Source organism: Bombus affinis, chromosome 11 (assembly GCF_024516045.1).
Source record: "Bombus affinis isolate iyBomAffi1 chromosome 11, iyBomAffi1.2, whole genome shotgun sequence".
NCBI classification, from domain to species: domain Eukaryota; kingdom Metazoa; phylum Arthropoda; class Insecta; order Hymenoptera; family Apidae; genus Bombus; species Bombus affinis.
The window spans coordinates 2,342,806-2,367,173 of NC_066354.1; the positions used below are offsets into that span (position 1 = coordinate 2,342,806).

Consider the following 24,368-nt stretch of genomic DNA (forward strand, 5'->3'; position numbering starts at 1 on the left):
TAGCGCGAAACTCGTAGCAAATGGTTGAATAGAAACATGTATAGAAGTATGAGTTATTTATAATCCATGGTTCTGATCGAGGTAACGATTTTCATAGACTTTAATAATTTTCTAATAACCTGTTAAATTTCCCTCGTTTCTCTATAAACGTCCCAACAATTACGAACAATGATGTATATATGCATATATTAAAATCGAGAGGAGAACTTTGGTAATGACGATACCGTAACAATTGTCGTTATCGTTTAATACAATTGCGCTCGATCGGTAGATAAAAATGATCGTCGGTGACCGTGCTACTGCGAGTTGGCCCACCGTGCCGCGATTTTAAATCATCCCCCGTATATGGGGAATAATTCCGCGCGATGGTTGCCTTAACGATGCGGTGAATTTATCGTAATTACCGACGATTAATTGCTCTAAAATAGATACGATTCTTCCCCCGGCTCGTTGTTTCCTATTTCGGGCAGCGGTTATCGCGATTACATAACCATTAACCGCTCGGCGATCCGCGCTCGCTTTCTCGCCCTCGTGGCGAGCGCGTTGTGTGCGGTCGCGAGCGCGCACCCGCACACCTTGCCGCAATTTCCGTGAACGTTTCGCCGGTATACAAATAACCCCGACGATCGTAGCCTCGCCGGGAATGGCCTCGGTAAATCGTTTTCGAGGAGAAAGGAACGAGGGAAAGAGATGCCGAGGAGCAAATGATAGAGAAAAGGCAGGCAGAAAGAAACAATAACAAAAAGAGCGAGCCGCCTGACCAGAGAGAAAGAGCTCGAGACCGAGGTACCAGTTAAAATCTTCATTGCGGTCGGCCATTCTTCTCTCAGAGCTGCCCTCTGCTCGTCTCAGCTCCACCTGGTGCTTTCGCGCTTTCGTTCCTCTTCTCATTCTCGCTCCACTCCCGATGTTCCTCCTCATCCGACGGTCCTCCTCGATCATTCGACCGGAGGGCAATGATGCGTGTACGCGAAGGTCGGAATCTTTCTGTACGAAGAGAAGTCCAATCAGAACCAGGTTTCGAACGTGCCACGACGTAAGAAGATTTCCCAAGGGGATGCTCGCGATATTCTTATGGTACCACCATGATTTCCTCTCGTCTTTGATATGATACTTCCTTAAGCCTTCTTCTTACGCCTCAGTTTTATTCTGTCGTTTTCGTGTAATCCCGTATCGTACGAAAGTGATAGTGTATTGGACGTTGCTTTCTTCGCGGCTTCGTCGAAAGTCATGGCGAGGTCATTAGAAGACGATGTTTACGATACTTGTATGTGGTGGCATGTTGGCTTCTACTCGCCTTTGATGTTCCGCTACTTCAATCCTTTTCCTCGTGCTTTTGTTCGATTCCACGATATACAGTGCAAAGGCTACACTATGTCGCATAAAATAGAATTCCATTCAACCGTATCTCGTTTGTAGAAACAAAGTTAATACTGAATTTCCATTATCTGGAACTACGAATGTAATTTCAGTTATGCGCGTCACATATACAATATATATGTTATATACATAGTATTAATCTGTACTCAAAATAAATTCTGTGTATCAAAGAAAGAACGGCCAAATCCCATTACCAAAAGTAATGAAAATGGGGAATAGCCATCCTCAGTTACTGAAACTTCTCCGTTATCCGAAAACTTGTCTTCCGATCTGTTTGCATATAAGAGGCTCTACCGTATTATTTCCTCCGCGACAAACGCAAGTATTGGTTGATTTTGTTGAAAACTTGATGAAATTATTAGATAATTACGAAAGAAAGGTTTCCGACGAAACGCAAGTGTCATCGCACTGCTTCTTCCCGTGCATCGATAGCCGAGTGCGGATCTTACGGTCGCGTAAATAATCGACTTTATTAATTCACCGGACGGCTGACAAATAGCGTACACATTCCAGCATGAAATATTCTAATAGCGTTTGCTTTATACGCCGAGCTGGACGTCGTTTATCGCGGAATCGCATTCGCGGGGATCCTGTTGGTCGTCCATCGTGGAACGAAGCGACGAGGAGCATACTGCTCGTTAATGGGCCTGCAGAAAACGAGTCGATTGTGGAACGCCGCCCATTAAGAATTAATAAGAAGAACGGACAGGACACGGCCGCGGGATCGATCCAATTGCGCTAGCATAATTGGACGGCAGTTTCTCATAAAATTGTCCGGCTGGAAAACCGGAGAGCCTCGATGGTGAAAGAGGTCGTAGCTTGGCAAAACTCGGCCGCGCCACGAGTTCTTCTCGGAGCCGCGTTAGCGACCACCATAATAATTCCCCCGTGATTTTTATTTGGTCCCGTTTCATTGCACGGGATGGCCTATGGGCAGCCAGTACGGTCTGTTATTAGCGTCTGGTGCTCGCCGTTATTGCCGCTCGGCTATACGCGGCTCTTCTCTTCCCTCCTTCTCTCGTACTCGCGTTTGGTCAAGCGTCCTTTCTCCCTTTCTCTCGTTCTTTCTCCCTCTCTCTCTTCTTCATCCGTGCACCATCTCTCGTTCACCATCGACGAAATGGTGGTGCACAAGGTACGAGAAGAAGAGAGATTGGTCGGATGGGAATCCTTCTGCTGGAATCGACGCCATATTGGACATCTATAGGGATACTCAAAGAGGAACACTCTGAGAACTGTCCGAAGAAACTCTCCGAGGTATTACTCTCTGAGAAACCATAGTTTCTGAATTACATTTGCGGAATACGCCTGTACTTGTCAATATCTTCAATTCTAATTCTTAATGCATGCCTACAGGATCTCCGTCGTTAATTATTCGCTCGTCCAATTTGTAAATATTCATAGTAGGGTGGCGCTCAGGAGAGAGAGACAGAGAGAGAAAGCCTATAGTCTATAGAGACGCTGTGACTTTCTGGTAAATTTATAGCTGACGAAAGAGGAAATATGGATCATAAAAGAAAGCGCGGGGAATATATTATGCGAGTTCACAGAGACAGCCCCGCGCAGTGATCGCGCGAGCGGCGACCAAAAAGGAATATCGACTGGACGATCGAGAGCAGAGAACGCGCGAGTCGTTTGGTAGCTACCGCGTTGCCGCTACGAAAGACATCAGGTTTGTTTTACGGCGCAGTTAAATACGATTTAGGTTTTAATTAAACCTAACTCGGAGCGAGCGAGGGGGCGGGTCCGCCGACTCCGCCGTACGAGACTGGCAGCGATAAAATATATACGTAGGTATACAGAAAGCGTTTCGCTGCCCGGTTCCCGTCCCTCTCGATTTCTATTTCTTTTTTGTTTTTATCCTTCCCTCCGTTTCCTGGCGTGGCGTCCGATTGAAAGAAAAAAAGTAAGAAAAAAGAATAAAGAAAGGTGGGAGGGAGTAAAGAGACCGAAGAAAAAAGGACAGCGTATTCGGTCGCGCCGATAAACAGGCAGAAAAACTCGTAAAGACCGTTTACTGCCGGCGGAGAGTTGGCCGCCCTGCCAGAGGAGCTACCATTGCCTGGCACGGATCGACTTAACGCGATCATGTGTCTCGCGCCGATCACCGGTCGTATCAGGTGATCGATGTCGTGGTATCGAGAAATCTTCGGCCATCGTAATTTGCCGAGAAAATCGGCCTGGACGATCGCGTGATCTCCGTGAAGAACAGAAATTACGATATAATAGAAAGGCGAGCGAGTTCCTTCGGGCGTTCACGACCCGCGAGTTCTTAACATCGAGTTTATGTCGAGTCTACTCGTAGTAATTTTTCTAAAGCGTAACTGCGTTTTATTCGAAAGCGAAACGAAAAGCAAGACGGAAAGCGAGACAAAATGAGAGCTATGTGTAGGTTTCGAGGTAACCCTCGAGCGACCATCGCGTCGGTGAAATTACACGAAGCCGCAAGGTGGGATTTCGCTGCTCGCGATCGGAACGTAGCCAAAGTCCTCCGACAGTTCGGAGTTTAAAATTATATCTCCGGTCGAAGCCGGTGGCCTGGGAGGTGGGTTGGGGTTGAGGGACCGCGGGGGTAGTCGGTTAGTCAGAGGCGCGAGGTGACCGCAGCCACGGCGTACAGGGTTTGGCGTAATGCACGCGTATGACGTGTGCGGATAATTGCAGTAGTTACAGCCACGACCGTGCAGCCGTGGTGGCAGCGGCGCTGGCTGGCTGTTCGGTTGGGGTTGCTGTGGCAAAGGGTGTCACCAGTCCTCCCCTCGACCCCCCCCCCCCAATCCTCCTACCCTCCTTGCACCACTAATCAAATTCAAATGCATATACCTAACAACCATTGCACACACAGTCGTGCCGTTGATGAAATTATGGTCGACTGCACTCTGCACGCCGCCGTCGTTCACGCCGCGTCACCGACGTCTCCCGACGTTGCGCCGCAACGATCTCGCGCGCCATCGACTCTCGATCGAAAAGATCACGCCAGTCTACATCGTACGGTGCGTCGTTGCTCGACGTCTCCCGTTTCGTTGCTTTAACAATCACCATCGTCATCCGACACACGGTATCCCGTGGCGGTCTTTCGATTAAATTCGAGCGAAGTCTATCAATTACGGGCGGAGCGAGGTAAAAATCGGCCGTGAAATTCGATGGCTGGCCGGTAATTGAAAGAGGAGGATAGGGCGAAGGACGATGCGCGAGACAATGTTGCGTTACGCGACAGAGGTGGAGAGGAACGTGAATGAGAAGCGAGGAAGAGAGAAAGGGACGAGGAAAAGGGACAGCGAACAACAGGAGGGAAGTGCATCGTCGGCGATATCCTACGCGTCCATGGTCCACGGCATGGCAGTGCACGGTGCAGTGATGCACATAATGGGCGGGATGTGCACTTGCCGCAGGAGCCAATTATTCGATACGGCGGCCGGTCGCTATACGTGCCGCCGCTATCTCTTGCACGCATCGCGTATGGGCCTCTGGCTAACTCCTTCCTTTTCAGCCTGATTTCGCCCCCTGCATCTCCCTTTTGTCCACGCTCGCGACGTTCGCCGATGTTCTTCTTATTGACAACTTCGCGGCCGGCACAAAATCACCGACCGCCGAATGATCGATCGCTTTTCAGAACGTAAAGGCAAACTATAAGACAAGTCTTTGTGTTAAACGTTTAAACGGTGGTAAATGTCGATGACACTGGAGTCGCGGCTCAATTATCGAAGTCAATTTACTGTAATTACGCGTTTATGAAAAAAAAAAACACATCGATCGAATGGATAATCGAGTGAAAATGTCTTAGCGTTATAGTATACGTATTTTGAAGAATTTACATACAAAATTCATTCACAATGAGATGCCGTGATTAATTCACGACGCAATTAGAGAAAAAAGTGGGTGGAAACCACACGCAAAACAGAAATCATCGAGTTCCTACGTGAGGGATCGAGACGTTTCCCACGGAACGGCAGCCATGATAATTCAGTGAAGACCGTGGCAGGGCGCAACGTTAATGGATATGAGAACTCGCGAAACGTGCGAATCCCGGCCCGTCAGGCCAGAAAAAGTCAAGTTTGATTCCCGATCGACGAGGTGCCATTACAATACCAAATGTCGACGATTCTCCTTCTTCTTCTCCCTCTAGGCAACTTCCTCGTGGTGGACGGAGCCGCGACGATGTCTCGCCGCGGGGGCAACAATGGCAAAACCCTTCAATTGTATTGAAATCCTCGGCGAACAAATGTGCGGCCAAATTCGTCAATAAATCTACAAGTCAACCAGGGCCACCTTCCTCTACACCCGGCTTTCTTCGAGAAAGGAAAAGAAGGGCATCCTTCTACGCCCTTCGTCGCGTCTCCCACGTCACCGACAGCGCGTATATATTCATGTTAGCTGCGCGTGTATGCATATAGGCTCGTACACGCGCGTCGACGTGACGTATACACGGACGTGGTCAGGTGTACGCTCGAGAATAAGGAACGCATTAAAATGCAGCCGCGTCTTTGCAAGCCGACTTCCCCTCCACGGCGAGTTCTCACGCGAGCGGGGCGGCGACGATAAGCGCCATTTTGCTTGACGTCGATGCGCCAATTCTTATCCCTGGCATCTGCTGCACCCTGGGCGCATGCATTATGCATCCTCTTCGTCGTAGCTCGCGTCCAGCGTTCCCCTGTATGTGGAAATCAGTACGAGTACGTTGCACTTTGGGAATTAATTTGAAACACCTTCAGCGTTGCGGTTCTAGATGAATGGCGGAGATGGTCTCTGTTTAGCAAGATCGTTGCTGTAACACGGTTTTCAAGCTTACGGATGCTGGTTCATGTTGCTACGGATCGGACGGTTAGACGGATTCGGTTTTCATATGCAGCCGTCAGAACGTTCTACGTCAATCACTAGTTGCCTCTAACTGCTGTTAAATTCCAGCTACTTATAATTACACGCTGCAATGTTCACTCAGCTAGATATTAATACACGGTATTCGATTGTAATAATGCGATGATATTAGAGAATCATTTGATCTTGTTTAAATAGAGAAACAAGAACAAATGTAGTTACCGATGTGACAAATATTGATTTTGGAGAACGTTTGGAAAAATTGTTATAGCTTAAACGGTTTAGGTTCGAGTTTTAATGGAACCGAATGGTTTGAGATCCGGTCTCGTGAGTCACGTTGAGCCACTTAACGTAACGAGTTCGATCTGTCCCGTGTGCCCGACGATCTACCCCTGCCGCTTTAGAAGCGACGTCCATATACACGAAAAAGCGTTGCCCCGCCGGTAATCAAGAGAATGCGTGTTGCAGGACACACACGCGCCACTGTTCCCGCGGGATGCTGTGCTCGATCGTTTCCTAAGAGCTGCTTATGCAATTTTTATGACGCTCTGCCGATTCCTGCCAACGTTCTACCGCCTCTTCGTAACTACGAAACCATATAAACGCGTCTACGTGATATTCTCGCCGGACCCCATTCCGTTCTTTTTCGTCGCATTTCACGCGGTTGCTTGGGAGTAAAAGTTTCGCCATTTGGGAAAAGTTAAATTCTATCGAGGTAGAGTTTCAGTAGAATTTCTTATTAGAATGTTTTACATCCCCTCGTTGATTGTGACTTCGATTATTTTGCAGGATGGTGTACTTTGTAATTTTCTTCACTACAGAGTTCGTCGTTTTCGTGCGAAATTCATATAGCAACGGAAGATAAGACTTCTAAATATTCCTTGGAAGATTTTTCATCTGTTCTTCTGATTTGATTACTTTCACATTTTTTCTTAGGCTTTTCGTACTTGTATCACTTTAGAGGTATATATGTCTCGATAGAGAGTAGTAGCTCCAAATTGTTATCATAAGAATTTTTAAATTCTCTGTGTGAAGATATGCACAAATTTAAGAGACTTTATGAATTAATATACAAAACCGACATACATAATTAAACGTTTTGTTACAAATTGGTGACTTTCCTTTGATCGATGTTCGAATAAAGAATCTATCGAAACATCACAAAACCCGGTCAGAAGTTTCTCGATCGAACGAGGAACCGTTGCATACGCACGGTCGCGTATCCGCTCGCGTTTCCAATCATAGTAAAACCCAGACAGACACGTCGGTCCATAAACCGATCGGGAAAACGATACAGGGCCGGTGCGCATTATAGCGAAGAAGGTCGTGCGTGGATATAGGTATGCATAATATAGAACGTAAGAGAACGCGCGTCAGGTCGTAATGGACGCGATGCGTTATCTGAAAATGGTTTTACAAGGGCGACGCATCGCCCCCGGGCTCCATAAACTCGGCACCGAGCGACTCGTTTCCCGGTAGCGAGCTGCGAAAGGGAGTTGAAACGGCGCGAAGTAACGGGTCCCGTCGCGGGGAAAACCAAATCTTCGAATACGATCTTCCGCATCGCGATCCCGCGCCCTCTGGCCCGATATCTCTGCGATCGCTCCTCCAGGATTCGCCTCCACGACTCTCGAGGCGCTCGTACGATCCAGTGAAATTGGTTTCGCTGGCGAGTGCGGCGAATTTATAATTTTCCAACGAGTTATGTCCCGTGAAAGTATAGCAGAAGATTGCGTCGAGACACAATAAGTTATGGTTTGTTGATTTTCTAATTTTCATTCAGAGATAAAGGTTTAAAATAATGTCTTTTAAAAAAGGAGAAGATCTTGTTACTGTAATGATAATCGATAGCTTTTTCGATATATTCAGAGCGTGGTAGATCGTCTAAAAAGAGAATTTTGTTTAAACGAGTTTAATCAACAGTGTACTTGAAATTTTTAAATTACTCTGCATTTTTAAATTACATAAAGTATGTAATATATGATTCGTCATGTTTTGCCTTTATATTCTTCATACGATACGCTAACACGATTGTGATAATTGCAATTGCACAGTTGATTAAAATTTGTAACACATGGTTTACAAATCAAGAATCTTTGTATTATACCTTCATTTCCATAAGAGATAGTCATCAAGAACAGATAAAATCACCGTTTTACGATATAATCACTCAGGTCGTGGTCGATAAGAATCGCCGATATATTACACGCGCATGTAGCCAATTTCCCGGAAGGGTCAGTTGCCAGCACCTCACACGGAAGTCGTCTAACGCGTTAGTCATGGGTAAAATAGACAACCGCGCGGCTTTTTCGAGCCGGACAAGAGGCAGTAGAAGCTTGGTGCACGATCGTTAAGAGGAGTAAAATTTTACGAACGAGGAAACGCGTCAGTCGGACACAATCACGCGCGCATTTATCAATTGTGGCATCGTTGCCGCGATAAGGAGCGTTTACACGCGCGAGGCCGCGGGGTGTCTGGTAATCCAGCGCACGTTCGCGGTCCCCCGGACCGACGAACGAGCCGGGAACGCAGAAGAAACAGCGAAAAAAGAGGATCCACTGAGTCCGTCGAGCATGCCGGTGTACCTGTTTCTCGGAGGATATTAACGAACGTACGTGTACTCGTGGCGGCGATCGCGAGAGCCCCGGCCAGACCCAGCACGCCTCCGAATCTCCGCGTTCTCTTTTTTGCGAATTCGACCGAAAGGCGTCGTCGATCGATATCGTTGTCCGTCCTCTGCCTCCAACATCACCCCGCGATCTCCCTCTCTTTGTCTCAGATCTTAATTTACGGCCAGGTTATCAACTGGCAGAAGGTTCCTTTGCTCCCCGCTCCAGAACAGGACTCGATCTCTGTCACCAAGACCTATCGGCCGTGGTAATTATCTTCGTTTTTCAGCGGCAAGCTCGACGACTCGTTTTAATACCCCGGGCCACGTCATTCATTCGCGTGTGGTCCATGGTATCGTGATCCAAACAGCCTCCGATTTCGTGTTTCCGTCCTTTTCGTTGATAACAGACGGCCACGAAGCCTCTTACTTGATAGTAGCAACATCGAGGTTTTTGATTTACGAAGTTTTCATTTTTTTGATCGCGTTAGACTGGACTTGGTTGGAGGTCTTACAAATACGTACGTGTATTATTATTTATTGATTTTCTAAATTTTTTCTTTGAAAACTAAAATTAGTTGTCGTTCTTAAAAAGCTGTTATTCTAAACACATGGGTAGAAAAGATATATTACGTCGATGTATACGTATAGTAATCGATATTATGGACATACTAATGATACGCTAGATAAATACGTTTACTAAGAATAATAGACGTTATTTGAGTTTTGCATAAATGAATATATTAACTAGTCAATGTACATTTTCTAAAACTCAAACGCATCTATTTATGTATCTATATATCTACTGTTCTTTTGTGCCTGTCCTAGTGCTCTTCATCAAGTTACAAATTTACGTATCTCCTGTTCAAAATTTTCATTCCAATATAATGCTCACTTTTTCTCCTACTAACAGAAACAAGTTCGACAGGACTTTGCTCGTGCACATTTTCCAGAGGTCCCGTTGCGACGTTATCATCCGGACGAGTCGAGTGCCGTAAAAGCGGCGACGTGTTTCGCGTCCTCTCCGTTTCCTTCGTCCGCCGTTTCCTGCGTATGAATAAGCTGGGGTTACACCCTCCGGCTGCCGCGAGACACCCTTTGCCGGAGCACAAAGCTCGCTGGCTGCTTGTCGCCGGAAAACTCGTCGTGTCCTCCCGACGTCCCTCTTTTCTCGTCTTCCGCCAGCTCTCTTCTTCCTCGATTCGTCGTCGTTGCCTCGCATCGGGAAGTTCTTCTCGCGTTGATTTACCGTCGGACTAGCGGCGCTGGTTGTTCGTCGTCCGTCTACAACGCCACGCTCGCTCCATTTCGCTGTCCACCTTCTTGTTCCGCGAATGTTACAAGCATAAATGCTAGTCGGTCCCGCGAATTCCCACGGCGTCCTCTTTTCTTCTGTGCAAATCACGACCGTGCTCGCTAACGACGCCATTTGAAAAATTGGTTCAAGTGCCTAGAGCGTTTTCCCGCGAAGTTGTTTTAACTACTTCTCGATTTGTCTGGAAGCTTTTCGTTGGGAAATTACCTATATTATGTATTGAATAGAAAGGGATGTTTAACTCCTTAACGTATGGTGTCTCATACAGCTTTTCGCAATTAGTAACTTTGAAATGTGAGAGTAGAAAAATTTATTTCTTTTTAAATTTGTTAATTTTCATTGTTAACTTAATTCGATTAATTTGTTAAATGCTTATTGTTTCGCAGATAGAGAACTTTTATTAGTTGCAACTTTGGTAGCGTGGGGGTATTTATCAGAAAATTATTCGTATCCGGTTGTTGTATTAAAAGTAACAAGGCTTAATTCTTCTCACTAAATGTAAACAAAGTTTTGCCTTACGTTATATATTATATAATTTTACATAACTCGGGGGCAGCATATAAATATAATATCCAAAATGTTAAACAACTTGGAGCGCTGAATTGCTCGGATGAATGACATCCAAATCAAACAAAGCCCAAGGACTCGTATTTGCTTGATCAATATTACGAATGCGACTTTCACGTCGCACGTAGGAAAAGGAACGCGACGCTGCGTATTTAATCGACTTAATAATTTAATTACACGATCCTCTGGTTGTTGAGTGAGCGCAGGAGGCCGATATTGAAATACGAACTTTAATTCGCCGCCACGATTTACATCTTTCTTGTCGATATGGTCGTGGACCTCGCAGCGAATCAAGCTGGTATAAGAGCACACTGACCGAGCAGAAAACACCGAGTTCTGTCCTCGCGAAATTAGCATACCGGTTTATTAATTACACTGTCTCACCCCTTCGCTCCCTTCCTTCCCTCGTAGCCGTCCCTTGTCCACGAACCGACCGGTACAAGATTTCGTTCTCGATTCTCGGTACAAGCAACGAGGGGATGCGGGTTTTTTCTTCCTTTTCGCGCGTACAACATAAATCTCTGTTCTTGGTTCGTTGAAGAGGCCGAATCGACGTTCTCCGTTCTTTTTCCTTTCTCCGTTCCATCGTGGAATACATGTAGCCACGTCCGCACCTGGTTATTACAGGATAACGAGTTTGATAGCGAGTTATTATTCGCAAGAACGATACACAAAGATGAAATGGTGTGGACTGTGGTGTTTACGAGGAGAAAAATGGAGAAACACACGGGGAGAATCGAAGCGTGAACGATGGACAATAAAATGCGAGAACACAAAGCGCACGTTTAACGAGGTTACGATCGGTGACTGATTGAGAGGAAACAGAGTAATCATTTCGAAGACGTTTTATATACTCGCGTGCGTGGCAATCGGTCCCGTAAGATAGTCGCTTAAAATCAGTACAACTAATCCCCCGTTTTCTTTTTCTGTTTCAGGTGAGTTGCAAAAACACATCCAATTTCGAAGTTCGCTGTCCCGGCGGGACCAGGATTGAATTTCGTATATATATATATAAGGGACGTAAGTAAAAACGCTCGCGATCTCTCGCTTGATCATGATTGTTCGATTCTTAGGATATTCAGCGAATCACCGATGCGAAAAGTAATCGGGATACCCTCGCAAATCCCAGCTCGATCTTTCCAGCAAGGATTGCCCGGGCTTCTTTCTTCCTTTCCCCTTTCTTTTCCCTCTACGATCGTTTCTCCTGTGTCTTTCACTCTTTCTCTCTCTTTCTCTTTACCGCTCTATTTCTGCCCGTGAATCTCCCTATATCCGAATGCAATCTAGAACGCATTTTGCGGCTGTCCTGCAGGACGTATACATCTCCCGGCGTATTATGGAATAGAATGGAAGGAAAACGGGATGTAGAAACCGAGTGGAAAGAGTAGGCCTCGGAGGCTCATAACCCCATCAGGGTTTGTCCCAGGGGCGGCATAACACAACCCAACCCCCGGCCCTTTCTCCGCCCTCCGCTTGGCCCGCGTCTCGAAACCACCTCTTGCGGTCTTCAGGACCAGATCCAGAAGTCTTACTCCGTTTCTTCTTCTCCTTCTTCTTCTAACTTCTTGGTCTTCCCACTTTTCCTCCTTTACCATTTCGTAGCCTTTTTTCTCTGCTCTGCAGAGTCTCTTCGGGAGCTTGGCAAGGTTTCCCGAAAAAGAAAAAAGAAAAAGAGAAAGGAAACACCTCGCCGCCGCTCGGTTCACGGGGATTGAAAAGAGGCCTTAGTTACCCACCAGAGACCCGACCGCGTTCGCGAATGGAATGAATTTTCGTATTTTCCGCGAGGGCATCACCCCTCAGGAAACTCGTTATTAATTTCCCGTTCCCCGATGCCGCGGGGAACTTAACTTTTTACCCTCGTTCGCGATTTTTTCGCCCGCTACAATCGTGAGGGAGCGACTCTAAGGAGAAAGAGTAGTCGGATATGATGGCGGAACGTCGTTGAATTTACCTCCACATTTACTTCTTGCGATATTTACCTGTTTTATATAAGACAGTCTTCCATTGCAAACATTCGACGGTTGTTATTCGGTGATACAAACGATGTCTCTTCCGTGGTTGCTGCACGGTAGCCTGAGAAAGGGTCTGCGGTAGAGCGCCACGTAAATTTATTTAGAAACCATCGAGGAAGCGCTGCTATCAATACTACTGGAGGCCGGACATCCTTTGAAGTATTCACGGTGCTCGAAGCGGAACAAAGGGCGGTCGACCGGCGCCGGATAAAGACGCGAAGTGCTCCGTTAACCCACGTAGCCGGCCTTTCTTTCCTTCTGTCCTCGGCCGCTTCTTTTTACCCTCCCTTTTCGAGGATCCCTCGTTTCTCTTGGCCGTTTCTCGGTAAAACGAAAGGCGTACGAACGGTCGCCTTGGGGTTCGGCGAAGCCCGATAATGGAGGCCGCTAATAAATTCACCCGTTAATATAAAATAATCGTTAAATGCACTTAGGACATACTTACAGCGACGCTGGCTGCGGTACGCGTCATCCTTTTTTATCGAGACCAGCTTTCGTCCTCTCGACGTCTTCGACCTCTACTTCGACGCCCTACGGCGCTTTCGCCGCGAATCCCACGGATGGGCACGGAATAAAAATGAAAGGAGCTCATTTTGTTGCAGGTTCTGCCCGCAATGTCGAACTTTATATCTGCCACGATATTGTGCTACACGCAGAATCGAGGTGATTGAGGTTTAGTGGATTTCGATGTAATACGCGAGAGTTCCCGGCCACTCGTGATGTACGGCTGTCTGTGCCCGACTGACCTTTTCTACTGAAAATTCAAGAGAGCTTTTATTCCCAGTGACTGTGTACGATAAGGTTTATTCATGATTGTACGAATACACATATTTCTGTCGACGGTATTTCAAATTGTGTAAGAGCGTCTCAAAGGGAATACGATGCTAACGTTGGATATTGGCAAAGAAACTTAATTACTAATTTAAAGAGCTGTTTGGGCGTAACATTCTTGTCAACCAAAAGGAAGAAACAAAGATATTAATACCACTATCTTTAATTCCATCGCATTGCTCGGGTTAATTGTATCTTAAAAGAGACGGTATTTAACAATGTAATCTCAAAAGATTACTGGTATCATTAAAGGGATATGTTATATAAAAACACATATCGCGTATTAATTAAATTGCAACAAAAGATATTTGCTCGGACGTATTCTTTCGAACAGTTTTAACGTGGTACTTGCTTATACGATTACACAGCGATTAAAAATATCTGTAAAAGACACCTGCTCTCGAATATAGTCAAACATATCAGTCTCTTACACGTCCTTACACCTCAAACAGGTCTACCGATACGTTGCCAGAATTACAAATCTTTTTTCAACCGTCGATTATCCCTAACACGCGGCTAAATTCCCCGCGAATTTTCTCAATTTCGAGTTTCGCGACAAAACGTCGCGTAATAAAATCGCAACGTTACAAGTCTATAAAACGATTACAGCACTGTATACAAGATTCTCCAGTTGAATTACGATTACAAAAGTGATGAACCGGTAGTAGTGGTGATGTTTGATATTCAGAATGTTCGAGCGTAATTTAACCGTAACACTGAGTTCCGCATGATATTGGAGGTTGTGTCCAAGGGCTTTTATTGGCCGCCACGGAAACGGACGCCAGTCGTCTATTTCCGTTTGGCAGACCGTTTCTGCGCAGCGTATCGCGTCGTCGACATGATCAGCGGTCGTGTAAACTGAAATGTTAAGACGTGACGGGGCTGCACGGTGACACGCTGGTGCTACCGACTCGTCGCAATGTATCAAAGCGTACACGCATCGCTGGCATTAGACGCTGACGCGTTTCGCGGCCTGTGCGCATTACCACACTACCGCTTCGAGAGCTACAACGCGACCGTCTCGACCGTTTCCTGTTCCATTCTTTTGCATCCTTTTCGTCTTTGAACGTTAGAGATCTTCCTTTCGAACATCTGCCCCGTTACGCGTCGCCAAAGACGGTTCTCCGTGATGCTTTTTGGAAAACGTGGTCTCTGCCGTAGACATTGTCAAGTTTTAGATCCATCGAGGTGTAATTTGGTTATTAAGTTAACAAAATTCAGAGGAACGATAGGTCATTGAAATTTCTTCCGTAAATATGTCATAGATGTCACTATTTTCATATATTATTTCAAAAGTATTATGAATGAGTTTGATGGTAAAAGATGCAAGATTTAATTCGGAACATTTGTCGTTTAGTGAACTTTTAAAATTCTACAGATTTTTTGTAAATCTGCACTCAACGTCTGTTAAGGTTTTCTCGATAGAATTTTAAACTTCTGTTTCAATTTCCCCGTTTATCTCGGTTAAAATTACCTATCTACCGTTTCGAAGTTGGCGGAACACTAAGTTTTATTATCTTCTTTGTGCCATCTTCCGTCTTCTTTATTCAATTTAAAATGAAAGTAATCTTTATCTAAAAAGTACAAAAGCCCAGGAGCTTTAAATACTTCCATATATCCATAATGGAATTTCTGTCAACATCCAAACTTCTTACGATAATTCGAATCTTTCACTAAGTTGATCTTACTAAAATTAAAAAAATTTCGAACACGAAGATATAGCATAATGTACTAAATGCGGATACTGGCTGTCAGATGGTGACGCGTTCTACTGGTAATTTCCTGGGGCGAGCGTGGTTGCACGCGGCGTCGCGACGGCTCGCGGTTGCCGATTCGACGGTGAAAAGGAAGCGCGTCGCCGTCGTCCTACCGTCAAAGTTAATCCCTGCCACGTTTCGAATCGGTCGAGAACCGAGAGCATAATTCAGGGATTCGTAACTTTACCCCTTTCACGTGTTCCCTATCGTCGAGAAACTCCGCGGGGCAAGTAATTTCCGGATGACGGTGATATATAGGATGACTCTGGCACGGAAAGTTTTCGCGCTCGAGCGCGCGGCACCGCGTACAAAGTCCGCGCGGGAAAAACGATCTCTCCTTAATTATGATCGAACGTACCATGCCTAACGAACCGGCCGAGGCCGCTCTTTGAAGATAGACACACGCAGTGATTTAAATTTAAATGGATCGCTGAGTTTTTTCGGCTTTCGAAAGCGGATGAGCTCGCGCAGATTTTTACGCTCAGTGTTTCTTTGTTTATTCTCGAAGATTTAGAACTAATGTTTCGCAATAAACTTCTCCTTTTTGTCAGATTTCTACTAACTTCTTAACACATTCGTTAGTACAAACTGTTCCCTCTTCGTTTCAATCGGGCATCGAATGTTCACACTGCAAGGGAAAAATATTGCGTGTTATTGTGATATTATTTACTCATTTTGGGGGATTATTTACTCATACTAAGCTTAAATTGATATAGATATTTCTAATAGATAAAGTATGTTCTTTTACCTTTTACATAAAACATAAAAGGCTTCTCGCTCATTGAACACGTAAAAACTCTAGAACATTCGTGACAGATTCGATGTTTATTATATCAAAAACATAATCTTATACAGCAAACAATCAACGAGCGGATGATAAAGGTTTTTTAAATTCATCAAAATTACTCTGATATCGTTGCATAATCTTAATCTTCAAAAATGCCCAAGATATCAACACTCGATGAATTCTCCCGTCTTGAGTAGATCTTCTATCGTTTATAGCAATCATCTATACCTCATACTCGTTACAAAAAGCCTCATTGTTCGATCGTGTCGCGGAATCGAGAGCTCTTAATTAACGCAGCAATACACTGCGCGGGTGGAGAGATTCTCGCGTCTGCTCGTTATTCGCAGGTAATCAAACGGAACAAGTGGTGGCCGGGTAATATACTAAAGAATCCAAGAGAGATTCTTGCATAGCCGGTCGACGTGGACAGAGAATCCGTGGAACGAGCGTGGAAGAAAGAGCGAGGGAGGCTCGATTCGCGCCTCATTGCCGTCTAAGCGAGAGCTATATCTCTTTGTGGAAACACGAGCCCATGCATCTCCCGCCTTCATCCTGTTCATCTTCCGCGATCCGCTGGAAGGGCCCCTCTAACGAACTCGACGTCCACTTAGAGGCCCTGAAAGGAGCCACGTAACGAGCACCCCACCCCCACGAAACTCGAACTGCGGCTCGGTTGCGACTCGCGCCTTCGGGGCCACGCTGTCGCAACGTGTGTATGGATACACGGCCCACGTTTTCATGTATGTACAATGTACATGTATGCGAACATTTGTGAGTCAGGGTGCGTGGCTTGGTCGCGCACCAGGCTGACCCAATATTTTAATAAAGCGCACCACCCGTAACTAATCGACTAACCTGTGGCTAACGGAGGCCGAGACACACACAAAGAGGGAAACAGAGTGAGAAAGAGAGATAGGAAGAGGGAGAGAGAGTCGTGCAACGCGGCGCATCGTGATGTACGGGCAATCAGACGCATTAATGCACCGCGTGCGCTGCACGTTCTCCTATAAACTATATTTATAACACTTCGTACCGTAATATATCCCGGAGCGTAGCGCGCGGGGAGATTATCGAAGGGGGAGGCAAATCGCCGAGAGGTAGAAGGGAAGACTGGATTTGAAAAAGGAATAAGAAAGGACCAAATGTCGAACATTGACTGATGGGTACCGGTAAACTCATTATGATACGTCGTACCTTGATACGAGCTTCACAGACGCCAAACTGATCGACTCCACTTTTCCCATATTATCCAGATACCTAATTAATATTCAGAATTTTAACAAAGAAATCTTATTTTCAAAATTTATTTATCATAAACGAACAATACTAATAATCACAAATTCTAAGATAATACTTTAAGAAACAATGAACGCAATTGTCACTTTTCTACGCATTCCAATTTAAGTAATAGCGTAGTATGCAAAGAAAATATATACGAGGAAGTGACGAAAGCAAGTATAGGAGAGAGGATTTAGAAAAGGAATGAGAAAGGACGAAGCGTCGAACGTTGACCGATAGGTAGCGTGTACTCATTATGTGAGAATTCTAACCGTTGGTCTAGATAGATATTCCTCGAGAATGGTTATCGATGAACGTAGAATGGCCACTCGGTTGTACGTGCGCATTCGTTAGCGCGGTCTTGTTCAGTCGTTTAAAAGTAATGAAATATTAGAGGTAATGTAAGCACGGTTGTGCGCACCACCTTCTAGCATATTTATGAAGCGGTTATCGGCGTTACGAATCGGCGCGGGCCCGGGCTACGAAGCTCGCCCCGGCATTGAATTCAGTTTCTATATCACGCGCCGATCCAATTACACCGTTGGTAGCCCTGCTGAAAGGGCTTCCATTCTCGATGCTACGGCGCATACGCCGCGCCCGCGGAAAAATCAAGCGGTCCCTCGTTTCAGCTGCCATCCCGACTACGATATCGCCTGTATCCGTAACATCAAATATTATACCGTTCGCCGGTGTTCGACTGATAAAATATGATCCGCGCTGTCTTCCGAGTTACTGGCGAGGAGCACCAAAACAATATCATTAACGCCATGTTGGTCTTTTTCCCCTTTGCGATTTGGGTAGTGAAAGAATTATGTTATTTTCTTTTAAAGATTCATGTATTAAAATTAATAATGAGGGAATTCTCTTCTGGTAACCTTAGAACATAGTAATTTAGTAATTCTTTCCTTTCGCGATGTAAAATAGCAGTGCTTAGCAAGTCTAAGTTTCTAATCCCAAAGTAGAAAAATAAGAAGATAACAATCGAATTATCACAAATTAAATAGCTTTCTCTAATTTCCTTTTCGTCGATCAATTTTATTTTAATCTTATTATAATTATAGATCGTTTCCTCTTTATTCACTATATATGTACACTGTGTATATAAACGTCTAAACAATATTGAATAGTACGGATATAAAAAATGTCTTGTAATTTAATCGTACAACGTATACTGATCCAATGCTTTCAAGTTTAAAATTGTAAGATCTAATTCAACGCCTCTTAACATTCCCAACGATGTTTTCATCAAGCTCCTTAAATCGTTCAATTCACCCCTCCTCCATCGACGATCCTTTAGTAAATATATATTCAGCACGAAACAAACATCAGTTTGCAAAGTGTTCCTTGCGGACACGCGAAATGGTCAGAAATCAATTCGATGATCATTAGAATATTTACTCTGACGGAATCGGCCGTTGGCCGATTACAATGGGACCATGGGGTGACTATCGTTACAGATACCGCTAATCAGAGCGAATCATGCCGTATCGCGGTCTCGCAGTACATCATGCTCGCAGGTCCGTGCAGAGGGTTGAGGGGATGGTGCTCCGGGGGTTGACTACTGTGCAACGACCGGCGGAGGTGGTGGATTTCGCGTTACTGCCGACCCATTATTATTCATATATTCCGTATCACGTCTGTTCGTACAAACCTACACAGAGCGTCCGCGAGCCATAACAGCTCGTCGTCGTGCCACCTCCGTAAATAGCCTCAGGTATACCTACACCAACAACCACTTTGCGTCCTTCGAGATCGCGCTCTTGAATATTCTGTCGGAGCTGTTTACCCCGACTCTAACCGGAAATTGACTGAATCGCATTGAAACTTTCGCTTGCTTTTGCTTCGTCCTTTTTAATGTTCGTTTCTTTTATTTTGTAAGAGAAAATGATTATTTTGTAAGTTTAAGATTATTCAATTTACCAGAGAATTCTCGCGCGAACCGTTGAAAGTATCGCCACGCAAAATCAGCATTTGGCTGAATGTCGCAACAAAGGCGAAGCATACGTGCAGCGAGAGGTCGAATGTGTGGTTCAGGATGCAGGAGGAGGCCGTGCCCGACGGTAATTGCCGTAGGGACTGGTCAGAGCCACGATTTGCCGGGGACCAGACCGCCCGCGCGACTCACCTTCTTCTCTTTTCTCTCGCTTGTTACTTGCTGCCTCTCTCCTTTCCCTCTTTTATTCCCTCCTACTTATCTCTTTCTCTTTTCACGTCCTTCTCGTAGCGTGGTTACTAATTACGAATCGCTGGCTCGATCTCGATAGGCGGCTGTCCGAGTATACCGAAATTGCACTTCGCGTGCGCGAGCACCTTCTGACGAACATTCTCCTCTCTCCTACCTTTCTCCTTCAAATATTTAAACGTCTCGGCTTTCGTACACTCAAGGATGCTTACAAGGTTCCGATGACTCGGTGATACAGTTATTAATTACAGATTGCCAATTCCACGACGATGGGCGGCTATTCGATCCTCGAAATTGCGTTTTATGTTTCTTCTGCAACACTTTTTGTCTCCCTTCGAGTTAATGCTACTTTGAGCATCGACTGAACATCGGTGTCACGTTCAAAGGACGAACAGCATGACTGGAACTTCCTCTTTGTATCAACGATACAATTATCGGTTGCAGATTATCGGTTTCGTTTCGACGGTTGTCTTCGATGATCGTCGACGTCGGAAATTCGACTGGATTCTTCTCCTTTCGGTGGGCGGTTTCGTTGATTCGAGGTTCCAGCGTGACTGGCGCACGAGCATCACGTTGCTCCCGACATAGGCTTAAATAAACGTCCCCCTAGCGAGCACCTGCTGCCCACGAATTTCTTTATCCAGCTGCGCGTCTATAAATCGAGCAGCGAGCGACGCGCGCCAGCGTATCTTAAAGCACCGACAAAGGTCCAGGAATTATCAGCCCGTACACACAATTGCGTACCCTGTCCCCATCGGTTACCCGGTAAAAACACCGAGTTTTAATAAATTCTATCGTGTCTCCTATTCATCGAGTTAATTAAAATTACTCCCCCCTTTCTGCAGCGGAAAAAGAAACGTTTGTTTCGTTCGTGATCTTTAGTCGCTCACGTTAAACGATCCACTTTCATACACTTCTGACTTTTCGAACGTATTATAGAAACTATAAACACGTAAAATTAAAATTTATGAAATTCTCGAATCTTACAATTCTGTTATAGAATCGCCATTTGAACGCTGCCACAGGCAAGCACGTAGACTGCTGATTTTGAAGTATTCATATAAAACTTGACAATGTAAAATTATACAAAATGCACTTAATATGAAAACGTATATATAAAATATCCAAATTATAATTCTTTTTATAATACTCAATAGATAAAACAATTTTCCATCGAGGTTATTCTTTCTCAATTATATCCTCAGGAATATGAATCTGCGAAAAAATGCGCAGTCTAGCGATGATATGCAATCGATATGCATCGTACAGGTATTGTACGTCGCGTGAAATAGCTCTTAGCCTTCGAATACTAACAACCAAGAAACCTGGTTGAACACGATTCTCTCCTCTTCTGCCGCGTTTTCGTGCTTTCCCGCGCGACAGAGTCTTCTTCGTCGCCGTGGAACGCGTCTTGTGAGTTACGCCGCTCGAATCCGATCTTCATCAAGCTCGCTCGCTCCCACCGGGGATGAAGGTACGCGCGTAAAACGTCCGCGGTTCCATGCAAATTTCTGCGTGGGGGTCTTTGTTGGCCGGAGGATACGTGTTAGCTCGGGATACCCTTCTTTCCGGCCCCGCAGGGAGATAAATAATGGTAACGCGACTCCGCGCGATTCTGTCTACCTTGCGTCCGTCTTGTTTGCATAACCAGCCATATCGGTGGGGTACTCGGTGTGGGCCGCTTGCGTGGAGTCGCGGCGGTTCGCTTAACCGAATCAAAGCTCGCTCTCGCCGCTCGCTACGATTCCCCGTGTCTCTGTTCTTCCGTCCTTTGTTGTCGCCATCGCGACGCCGCGGTCCGCCGTCGCTTTCTTTCGATGTCAGCGCGGGGGTGAGTGTGAGTGAATTTAACTCTGAAATATATGTTCCTTTTCTTCATTGTTAGGATGGTTTTTAGGAAATTGCGTTTTCGTATGCGCCAATATTTCGGAAAGTATTAGGTTAAACTGGTAGTTTACGGCGACTGTATTGTATGTATTAGGTAAGAAAATACTTGATGTTGAAGTTAACCAAATATCGCGTTCTTTCCGATTGCTGAATTTTGACGTGTTTATTTCTTTTTGTCGCTTGCCGGAGAGAAAACGTCTAGAAGTACCAAATGGAATAGTAATCGCATATTTTATTAGTTCGCAATTACACGTATTTTTGTACAAGATTTATTTATCTGAGATAAATAATGGTAAAGTTCAACAAACATTCCCCTTTATCATTCGCTGAGAAGGCAACGTTTAGAAGTGTCAAAGCGGATATTAAACAATTATACTTGGCCTTTTACAAAACTCTAGATTTTATTCGACTGTGATAAATGGCAGGTAAAGTTCAATAACCTTAATAACAATTTTTCACTGCAGCCGCCGTTCATTCTCATACGCTTTGTTCACCACGTTGATAACCTCAATTTTGAGGTACGTAACGCTAAACTCACGAGAGGAAAATTCAGCGTGTTCTTTCTCGGACACGAAAAATCCCTGGGCGATCGCGGTGGCTCGAATTTGTTGGCAATTATTATTAGCTTATAAATATCTCGAGGGATCACGCGAGGCCATTTCAAAAGGGGTGTTGTCGGTGTTTATGACCACGGCGCGGTAAACCGCTGAGAGGTCGGAGAACGCGTGTATCGCGATCGGGCAAAAGCATCATCTGTCAATAACCTGGCCGATAAAAAGCGAGAGAAAGCGAGAGAAAGAGAGAACGAGCGCGAGAGAGAAAGTGCCTCGTTACTGGAAAAGAGAAGGCGAAATGGGAATGCACGGTTAGCGCGGTGCTAAATTTTCGCGAATCGTGTGCACTCTTCTGTCGATTGGCCGGTCGTCGTGACTTTTCGACGGGGCCACGTGTGTGCGAATGCACGCATTATCGACACGCGTGTGCATTCACGAGATGGAGGAACGCGGTGAATACGTCGTGCCAAGGGACAGTGGAAATTCATGCATTACGCGTAACGTCACCGCGGGCGGCAGCCATAAAACAACTCGCGGATTATCGAATGGGGCTTCGCATAAAAATATCCGGCTGTCAATCTCCGCTCCCGCGGTCACCTACCTCCCGTCGACCTCTTCTTCGCGTTGTTCCCTGCGGCCATATGGCAAATTGCCTTATGAATTCTTCGCTCGCTCGAAATTAGTGCTCATGATAGGAGTAGTTGGTTTCGCGAACTTTGGTGAAACAGAGTTCTTGTTGTGTACTAAGATCGTAGATATCGAACTTCACTGATTTGGTATTTTAACCAATCTTCCCTACATTTTTATATTTTCCCCTCTCTTTGCCAAGAGTGCAATAGGACTTAAGAACTTGAACTTTCGAGTTTATCAAGGGTCATGCAATTCATATAATAGGATTTCACTTGTTTTCTCCATTACCTATGAATGTTCGTTCGTGCAACAGAAGCTCATGTTCAGACTAGTGAATTCAATCAGCAGTTTATTCGACTAGACAGCAACTAAATTCGGTTTAAAGAATTGAATACGGAGTTCTGCTGCAAATTCGTGAAAGAAAAAAAGGAAATGTATTTGTATTTTGTATTAAATGTATAGTATTTTATCTATCGTATACACCAACTACGTATATTATTCAGAAGTATATAAGTATATAACAATGAATTAACAATTCCCGTTTCGTTTCATCGGTTTCATCGCAAGAGACTCATCTGTTTCCCATTTGACAGTCCAACTATCGAACCGACAATGATCAAGAGTACAATTTTCGTCTCACGAAAAACAGCGTGGGAGCACCTTTCTGGTAGAGAGGATCGCTATTCTCGGAACGTTCCACGTATGCGATGCGACGATATCGCTCTACCCCTTATTACTCTGTCCATGTAGCGCGATCGCTTTTTCCAACGACTGTTTTTGCTCGCTTAAATCCAATACCAGACGCCCACCTTCCTCTCCCCGGGCATCGTAGCCAGTTCGTAGCGATCGCTTCTTCTCGAGCTTAACGATTGCCGGCCGACATACCGCTGCTCGATATATAACCGGCGGTTCTCGTGAAACCATCCCCCGGCGGAACCGCGCCGATCCCGGATGAGGATAATTAAACCATCGTGGAGTCGCGTCGCGCTATTTAGCCGGCGCGGCAGAGGCGGTCACGCTGTTCATCCGCTCGAAACAGAGACTTCAAAGCTCGCTGGCGTCGCGCGCACTCGCGTGCAAAAAGCACGCGAACCGATCGTCCCGCGAGGCTGCGGCGCGGCCTGAAAGCCGGCACGAGTACATAAACAACACTCTTGAGTGGCACGACGGGACGCGCTAATGACCAGGATATTAAATAACGATAATGACGCCGTCAACGGGGCGGTTTTTTTGCTGGCTGTATCGCCCACGATGACGCCGCTTCTCGTGGAGCGAGAGCCCGTCCTCCATCGTTGTTGGATCCGATCACGAATCACGCGAATTTCAACAGAGAAATTTCGCAAACTTAATTAGCCAGAACATTGACCGGTGCGTGCCACGAAATAATCGACTTCCTTTTACGCTTCGGGTACTCTCTTCCTCCCTTTTGTTCTTCTCCTACCCTGACGCGATTCTATCCAATGGCGTGATCGTGATGTGCACGTTCTGGTTTTGTTCGATTTCAGTTCGAATATGTGTGGTGAAATTCTTTAGTTTCCCCACGGTTTGTTAAAAGGAGAGATTGTTTGTAATTTTAAGCTTTGTAGACCCAGAAATTTTTGACACAATTCACGAGGAATTGTAGTAGATACATTTTTGCAGTTGAGCCTTTGGAGAAATTTGGAAAAATTTTGCAAAGGAAAACATTGAATGTAGTGAGTTATTATTTACACAGTATACAATAGGAAGGGTCCGTTTTCCTATCTTTTATTAAAAAAATTAA

General features: G+C 45.3%; 1 protein-coding gene across 6 annotated transcripts in view; it reads left to right on the forward strand.

The window, feature by feature from the left end:
- The window catches only part of LOC126922340 (homeobox protein homothorax), a 500,699-nt gene that overhangs the window by 333,288 nt on the left and 143,043 nt on the right, over nucleotides 1–24,368 (forward strand). The gene's annotated exons all lie outside the window — the stretch shown is intronic.